Consider the following 8,346-nt stretch of genomic DNA (forward strand, 5'->3'; position numbering starts at 1 on the left):
AATGATCAACTCTCCTCTATCAACATCAATCACAGCCTTTGCTGTGGCTAGGAAGGGTCTGCCAAGGATGATGGATTCATCCATGCACTTCCTAGTCTCTAGGACTATGAAGTCAGTAGGGATGTAATGGTCTTCAATCTTCACCAAAACATTCTCTACAAGTCCATGAGCTTGTTTTCTTGAATTGTCTGCCATCTCTAATGAGATTCTTGCAGCTTGCACCTCAAGGATCCCTAATTTCTCCATTACAGAGAGGGGCATGAGGTTTACACTTGACCCTAAGTCACACAAGGCCTTCTTGAAGGTCATGGTGCCTATGGTACAAGGTATAGAAAACTTCCCAGGATCTTGCCTCTTTTGAGGCAATTTCTGCCTAGACAAGTCATCCAGTTCTTTGGTGAGCAAGGGAGGTTCATCCTCCCAAGTCTCATTTCCAAATAACTTGTCATTTAGTTTCATGATTGCTCCAAGGTATTTAGCAACTTGCTCTTCAGTAACATACTCATCCTCTTCAGAGGAAGAATACTCATCAGAGCTCATGAATGGCAGAAGTAAGTCCAATGGAATCTCTATGGTCTCATTTTGAGCCTCAGATTCCCATTGTTCCTCATTGAGGAACTCAGAGGAGATTGGTACACGCCCACTGAGGTCTTCCTCAGTGGCGTCCTCCTCCTCTCTTTCCTCTCCATATTCGGCCATGTTTATGGCTTTGCACTCTCCCTTTGGATTTTCTTCTGTATTACTTGGGAGAGTGCTAGGAGGGAGTTCAGTAACTTTCTTGCTCAGCTGTCCCACTTGTCCTTCCAAATTTCTGATGGAGGACCTTGTTTCATTCATGAAACTTTGAGTGGTCTTTATTAGATCAGAGACCATTGTTGCTAAGTCAGAAGTATTCTGCTTAGAACTCTCTGTCTGTTGCTGAGAAGATGATGGAAAAGGCTTGCCATTGCTAAACCTGTTTCTTCCACCATTATTGTTATTGAAACCTTGTTGAGGTCTCTCTTGATTCTTCCATGAGAAATTGGGGTGATTTCTCCATGAAGAATTGTAGGTGTTTCCATAGGGTTCTCCTAGGTAATTCACCTCTTCCATTGAAGGGTTCTCAGGATCATAGGCTTCTTCCTCAGATGAAGCTTCCTTAGTACTGCTTGGTGCATTTTGCATTCCAGACAGACTTTGAGAAATCAAATTGACTTGTTGAGTCAATATCTTGTTCTGAGCCAATATGGCCTTCAGAGTGTCAATCTCAAGAACTCCTTTCTTCTGACTAGTCCCATTGTTCACAGGATTTCTTTCTGAAGTGTACATGAATTGGTTATTTGCAACCATTTCAATCAATTCTTGAGCTTCTGCAGGCGTCTTCTTCAGATGAAGAGATCCTCCAGCAGAGCTATCCAAAGACATCTTGGATAGTTCAGAGAGACCATCATAGAAAATACCTATGATGCTCCATTCAGAAAGCATGTCAGAAGGACATTTTCTGATTAATTGTTTGTATCTTTCCCAAGCTTCATAGAGGGATTCTCCATCCTTCTGTCTGAAGGTTTGGACTTCCACTCTAAGCTTACTCCATCTTTGTGGTGGAAAGAACTTTGCCAAGAAGGCATTGACTAGCTTTTCCCAAGAGTCCAGGCTTTCTTTAGGTTGAGAATCCAACCATATTCTAGCTCTGTCTCTTACAGCAAAAGGGAATAGCATCAGTCTATAGACCTCAGGGTTAACCCCATTAGTCTTGACTGTGTCACAGATTTGCAAGAATTCAGCTAAAAACTGATGAGGATCTTCCATTGGAAGTCCATGGAACTTGCAATTCTGTTGCATTAGAGAAACTAATTGAGGCTTAAGCTCAAAGTTGTTTGCTCCAATGGCAGGGATAGAGATGCTTCTCCCATAGAAATCAGGAGTAGGTGCAGTAAAGTCACCCAACACCTTCCTTGCATTGTTGGCATTGTTGTTGTTTTCGGCTGCCATGGGTTCTTCTTCCTTGAAGAATTCGGTCAGGTCCTCAACAGAGAGTTGTGCTTTAGCTTCTCTTAGCTTTCTCTTCAAGGTCCTTTCAGGTTCAGGATCGGCTTCAACAAGAATGCCTTTGTCTCTGCTCCTGCTCATATGAAAGAGAAGAGAAAAAAGAGAATGTGGAATCCTCTATGTCACAGTATAGAGATTCCTTGAAGTGTCAGAGGAAAAGAGAAATAGAAAGAAGAAGGAGAAGAAGAATTTGAACTTTAATTAGATAAGGTTCGAATTGTGCATTGAGAAGGAGTAGTACTCCATAAATAGAAGGATGTGGGAAAGAGGGAAGAGAATTTTCGAAAATTAATTAAAAAGATGTCAAAAACATTTTTAAAAATTGATTGATAATTTTCGAAAATTGAAAATGGGGAAGAATTAGAGTGATTTTTGAAAAAGATTTTGAAATTAGAAGTCAAAAAGATTTGATTGAAAACTATTTTGAAAAAGATGAGATTAAAAAGATTTGATTGAAAAGTTATGGTTTTAAAAAGATGTGATTGAGAAGATATGATTTGAAAACAATTTTAAAAGATATGATTTGAAAACAATTTGAAAAGATATGATTTTAAAAATTAATGACTTGCCTAACAAGAAAAGATATGATTCAATCATAAAACCTTCCTCAACAGAAAAGGCAAAAAATGTTCAATCAAATCATTAATTGTTAGTAAGTATCTTTGAAAAAGGAAAGAAATTGATTTTGAAAACATTTGATTGAAAAGATATGATTTGAAAAAGATTTGATTTTGAAAAACTTTGAAAACTTGAAAAAAAATTGATTTTGAAAACAAAATCTTCCCCTTAGCACCATCCTGGCGTTAAACGCCCAGAATGGTATACATTCTGGCGTTTAACGCCCAAAATGCTACCTTTTTGGGCGTTAAACGCCCAACCAGGTACCCTGGCTGGCGTTTAAACGCCAGTCTGCCTTCTTCACTGGGCATTTTTGAATGCTCAGCTTTTTCTGTATAATTCCTCTGCAGTATGTTCTGAATCTTCAATTCTTTGTATCATTGACTTGAAAAGACACAAATTAAAAATATTTTTGGATTTTTTTAATAATTAAAATGCAACAAGAATCAAATAACAATGCATGCAAGACACCAAACTTAGCAGTTTGTGTGCTACTGACACTATATGAGACACATGAACACTCAAGTCAATAGAATTTAAAGATCAAAACAAGAAATATATGCATGGATTCGAAAAATGTAACAAAAACATGCATTTGACACCAAACTTAAGATGAGACACTAGACTCAAGCAAGACACATCAAATATATATTTTTTTTGGTTTTTATGAATTTGCACTTTTTTTTGTGTTTTTTTTTTTCGAAAATTAAGTGGGAAAAGGTATCAAAATTCTTAATGAGAATTCCAGGAATCAGTGCAATGCTAGTCTAAGACTCCGGTCCAGGAATTAGACATGGCTTCACAGCCAGCCAAGCTTTCAAGGAAAGCTTCGGTCCAAAACACTAGACATGACCAAAGGTCAGCCAAGCCTTAGCAGATCACTGCTCCAAAAGCAAGGTTGATGAAAATCAACAAGCTCTTGTGGTGATAAGTTGAAACCTCGGTCCAATCAGATTAGACATGGCTTCTCAGCCAGCCAGATTTCAACAAATCATCATGAAACTCTAGAATTCATCTTCAAGAATTTCGAAAAAATAAATACCTAATCTAAGCAACAAGATGAACCGTCAGTTGTCCAAACTAGAACAATCCCAGGCATTGTTACCAAAAGCTTGCTCAAAACTTGAACAATCCCCGGCAACGGCGCCAAAAACTTGGTGCGCGAAATTGTGAACAATACTTTTTCACAACTCTCATAATCCCCGGTAATGGCTCCAAAAACGTGGTAGCTCAATACCATGGCATTACACAACTTCGCACAACTAACCAGCAAGTGCACTGGGTCGTCCAAGTAATACCTTACGTGAGTAAGGGTCGATCCCACGGAGATTGTTAGCATTGAAGCAAGCTATGGTCATCTTGTAAATCTTAGTCAGGCAAACTCAAATGTATATGATGATGAATGAAAATAATATAGAACATAAAGATAGTGATACTTATGTATATCATTGGTGTAAGAGCTTCAGACAAGCGTATGAAGATGCCTTCCCTTCCGTCTCTCTGCTTTCCTACTGCCTTCATCCAATCCTTCTTACTCCTTTCCATGGCAAGCTTGTGTAGGGTTTCACTGTTGTCAGCAGCTACCTCCCATCCGCGCAGTGAAAGCTAATGCACACACTCTGTCACAGTGCTGCCAATCACCGGTTTGGTTCCCTCCCCTACCGGAATAGAATCACTCTTTTGCGTCTGTCACTAACGCCCAGTAGGTTACAGGTTTGAAGCACGTCACAGTCATTCAGTCATTGAATCCTACTCAGAATACCACAGACAAGGTTAGACCTTCCGGATTCTCTTGAATGCTGCCATCAGTTCTTGCCTATACCACGAAGACTCTGATCTCACGGAATGGTTGGCTCGTTTGTCAGGCGAGCACTCGGTTGTCAGGCGATCAACCATGCATCGTGCAATCAGGAATCCAAGAGATATTCACTAAGCCTCAGATGCTTGTAGAACAAGAATGGTTGTCAGTCACCTTGTTCATGAGTGAGAATGGTGATGGGCGTCAATCATCATCTTCATCAAGTTGAAGAACAAGTGATATCTTGGACAAAGAACAAGTGGAATTGAATGGAAGAACAATAGTAATTGCATTAATACTCGAGGTACAGCAGAGCTCCACACCTTAATCTATGGTGTGTAGAAACTCCACCGTTGAAAATACATAAGAACAAGGTCTAGGCATGGCCGAATGGCCAGCCTCTCTAAGATAGCATAAAACAAAGATAGCTACCAAAAGTCCTCTTTTCTAAAAGCTCTAAGGTCCTACTTATAGAAAACTAGTACATAGATGAGTAAATGACATAAAAATCCACTTCCGGGCCCACTTGGTGTGTGCTTGGGCTGAGCAATGAAGAAATTTCGTATAGAGACTCCCCTTGGAGTTAAACGCCAGCTTTAGTGCCAGTTTGGGCGTTTAACTCCCAATTAGGTGCCAGTTCCGGCGTTTAACGCTGGAATTTCTTGAGGTGACTTTGAACGCCGATTTGGGCCATCAAATCTTGGGCAAAGTATGGACTATTATATATTGCTGGAAAGCCCAGGATGTCTACTTTCCAACGCCGTTGAGAGCGCGCCAATTGGGCTTCTGTAGCTCCAGAAAATCCACTTCGAGTGCAGGGAGGTCAGAATCCAACAGCATCTGCAGTCCTTTTGAGTCTCTGGATCAGATTTTTGCTCAGATCCCTCAATTTCAGCCAGAAAATACCTGAAATCACAGAAAAACACACAAACTCATAGTAAAGTCCAGAAAAGTGAATTTTAACTAAAAACTAATAAAAATATACTAAAAACTAACTAGATCATACTAAAAATATACTAAAAACAATGCCAAAAAGCATACAAATTATCCGCTCATCACAACAGTATATCCTAATCTCTCCCAAAGGAAACATGAGAGCCTCTATAGGCAAGTTCAAAAGAGTTCAATACATAATATAATCTTTTCAAAAAAAAGGTGGAGAGATTCTAAGCAAAACACAAAGTAGAGAAAATAAAGATCTTCGCCGTCTCTCAGACGAACCAAAGCTCACTTCTGAGCACCTGGACCTGTATCTGAAAAACAAGAGATATATACGGAATGAGAACCCCGGGTCCATGGGTTCCCAGTACGGTAAAAGTGCCAAATAAATGCAATGCACTGCAATAAAAACTCACTAAGCATCCTAAACTTCTTCACCAAGTATCCAGCCTAGATTCTCACTAATCCATGAATAGGCAACTGTCGTAAGGGGATACTAAATATAGTTCATGTTACACATGTTTCCCAACTCGCTGACTCTTCCACGAATCAGACTCAGAATCATAAGTAAAACCATCACCAGTTGTTCTACCTCAGCAACTCTATATCAATACATCATACCCTCGCATGGAGCTAGTGAAATCACATCACTGCATCTATCCAGGGGGCTCAAATGATCTCATTCAAAAATCATCATCATCATACAATCGCATCATCGATTCATCTCATCAAGAATAGCCCTCAACATCCACCGACACCAACATGAGGGGTCACTCAGTTGTACAAACACAAGCAATATAGGCAAGTAATACACAAATAAGGTACAAGTAGAACAAGTAGCACATAATCTGGTAACATAGCATATATGATGTAGAAATCCAAAACAAATAGGCAAACCCAAACAATTCAAACATATGCAAATGATGTATGCGTGCCCTATGGCTGATGATATCATCTGTCGGTTATATAGCCAACCCGACATGTCCTGGTAGCTAACCATTGGACAGAAACACCCCTTGCGGAGCAAGTAGGTTTGAGCTACAACCCCCTTGCTACTACCCGCTCAACCCAGAGCTAGTAGAACAACCACTACTGCGGCTACTACCCAGGCGAGTGTTTAAAAGCTCAACCTGGAGCGAGTGGATTCACCACTACTACCGCTACTACCCAGGCGTCACAATCTCTAACTTGGAGCAAGTGGGATGAACCACAACCTTTGCTACTGCCCAGGATCTCAAAACATACATTCGTTCAGTTTAAAAGCAATCATCATTGTTATCAAATCTCAAACATTAACCTGGAGCAAGTGGGACGAACCACAACCCAGGTATCACAAATACATTCATTCGAAACTCCGTAATTAAACTCATTTATCATGAACATCCTTTTCCGTCTCATACCCAGAGCAAGTGGACAACGGCACTACCTACTACCCGGGGTTACACATCACATTTCCCCATTTTCCATTATTATCCATTTAACACATTCATTCATTAATCATATATGCATTTATACTCAGCCATAATCAATAATGGCTTTGCCGTAACTCGACAATAACTCAGCCATCCAGCTCATAGTTCAATCAAGAACCAGCCATTTATCAATAAATATAGCCCTTCGACTACTGGCATACACGGTACTTCCACCGTCATCCTCCATATCTCATATAATCATCTTTGATCATCATTGATCACAACTTTTTCCCTTGCTTCATTCGCAAGTTACCACATCCCCTAGCTCCTTCCTCTTTGCTAGGCATATCATAATGATTTAATACATAAGGGGTGAGATCAGAGGCTTAGAAGTATGAGATTTAGTTTTTAAAACTCAAAAGTCAACTTTGGGATGAAAACAGGGCCATGCGCACGCGTACTCCACGCGCACGCGTGGATGGCCACAAAGCTCATCGACGCGTATGCGTCATACACGCGGACGTGCGGATTGAAACACAGCCAGACGATGCGTACACGTCAGCCACGCGTACGCGTGGGTGCATTTGCTCCCCAAGCACAAAACTGGCATAACTCTGGCACAACTCTCGGGAAAATGGTTGGGCGTTGGGTGCAGCGCATCGACGCGCACGCGCACACCACGCGCACGCGTGGATGGTCCCTTCTTGAAAAACGATGCGTACGCGCCAAGTGCGCCTACGCGTGGAGGGTCATTCTGCTAAAAATTTTCTAAGTTAAAAGCTGCAGAATTCACAGATTCAACCCCCAATCTTCCGACGGACATAACTTTCTCATTTTAAATCGTTTTTCGCCCGTTCTTCGAACGGCATGGACAACCCGGATCCAATTTCACTTCTAAATAAGTTTGGCACAAAACGGGGATCCAGAGTCCAAGTTATGTCCCATCAAAGTATGCCAAAAAACCATATTTTCATACAAAACCACAAGGTGCCCTTTTCAAAACAAGTCATTTTCAACCCTTTTCAAAATCAACCAAAACATGCTAGTTTCAACCCTTTTTGAAATCAATCAAAATATACTAAAATCAACATCAAGCCTCTTCAACTCATACATTAACACTTTGCCACGATTCACAAAATCGCCATATAACCATTTTTACCTATTTCAAACAAATGGCTAAATTACAAACACATCAACGTGTCATACATCCTTCCTCATCCCAATTTCCAACAATACTATTTCCAATCAACCATCATTATATATAATCGACGTCATACTCACTATCACCTGGTTTCACCCACAAATCAACCTTAATCATTCCTCAAGCATATATCACAACATACATATCTCTCATGCATTATCATACCATCAAGACATCAATAATCATAATCACATATATGACCATATAATATTTCTCAACCAAAACCAAACATACCTCATCTATACAATTTCACCCAAAATTACCAAATTCCACACTTCAACTCCTCAAACCTTATTATTCAATAACCAATCCAATCATTCATATATTCATTATCTGAAATTCATCCAATC

At 40.1% G+C, this 8,346-nt stretch overlaps 1 non-coding gene across 1 annotated transcript; it reads left to right on the forward strand.

Annotated features, from left to right (window-relative positions):
- Positions 1 to 1,458: 1,458 nt before the first annotated feature.
- On the forward strand, positions 1,459 to 1,566 carry LOC130937255 (small nucleolar RNA R71). Its single transcript, XR_009068480.1, has one exon. It is a non-coding gene; the product is annotated as a small nucleolar RNA R71 (small nucleolar RNA).
- Positions 1,567 to 8,346: the final 6,780 nt, after the last annotated feature.

Source organism: Arachis stenosperma, chromosome 6, assembly GCF_014773155.1.
Source record: "Arachis stenosperma cultivar V10309 chromosome 6, arast.V10309.gnm1.PFL2, whole genome shotgun sequence".
Classification (NCBI taxonomy): domain Eukaryota; kingdom Viridiplantae; phylum Streptophyta; class Magnoliopsida; order Fabales; family Fabaceae; genus Arachis; species Arachis stenosperma.